Source organism: Condylura cristata, unplaced genomic scaffold (genome assembly GCF_000260355.1).
Source record: "Condylura cristata isolate star-nosed mole 26May11 unplaced genomic scaffold, ConCri1.0 scaffold00041, whole genome shotgun sequence".
In the NCBI taxonomy this organism is placed as follows: Eukaryota; Metazoa; Chordata; class Mammalia; order Eulipotyphla; family Talpidae; genus Condylura; species Condylura cristata.
The window spans coordinates 241,947-242,581 of NW_004567142.1; positions in this window are offsets into that span (position 1 = coordinate 241,947).

A 635-nucleotide genomic window follows, 5' to 3' on the forward strand; every position below is an offset into this window, starting at 1 on the left:
CCCCGCTCACCGCCCCCTCCCACCCTCTGGCCGGAAATACCGCCTTCTCCCGCCACAAACAGGAACTGACGTACAAGGGCTGAACGATGGTCTGGGAGAGCACTAGGGCGCAGGCGCAAACCGAGGGAGCGGGGCGACACAGGGCAGAGCGCCTGCGTACAGGCGGCACGTTTGGGCCTAGGTGGCCAGGAAAGGTGCATTGCGCAGATGCCGGGCGGAAAGCACAGAGTCGCGCCGGCGCAGTAGGGCCGTGACGCCGGCTTTCCCTAGAGGCTGGCCTCAGTGTTGTTTTCCCAGCAGCCCCTGGGCCTTATTTACCTATGCTTTGATCTCGTTTACTGAGCGCTATTTGCTGCGGGTTCGGAGGCTCTGAAAAAGCTCTGGAGCAGGGCTAGAAGGGGTTGCCCGCTTACTGCAGGCCTCACGGGTGAGCTTAGGCTCTGAATCACACAAACCCGAGTTTGCCTTTCCTTGCTGGTGCCGGCCGGCAGAAGGCTTGCCTCAGTGTCCAGAGCGGCAACGTGGAAAACCATCGTAGCTGCCTCAGGGGCTACTGGGCGAATTTATGTAAATAGTTTTTATCAGTTAGTTTGTGACTTCAAAGTATTAACCCTAATCTTTTCCTATGTTTGATT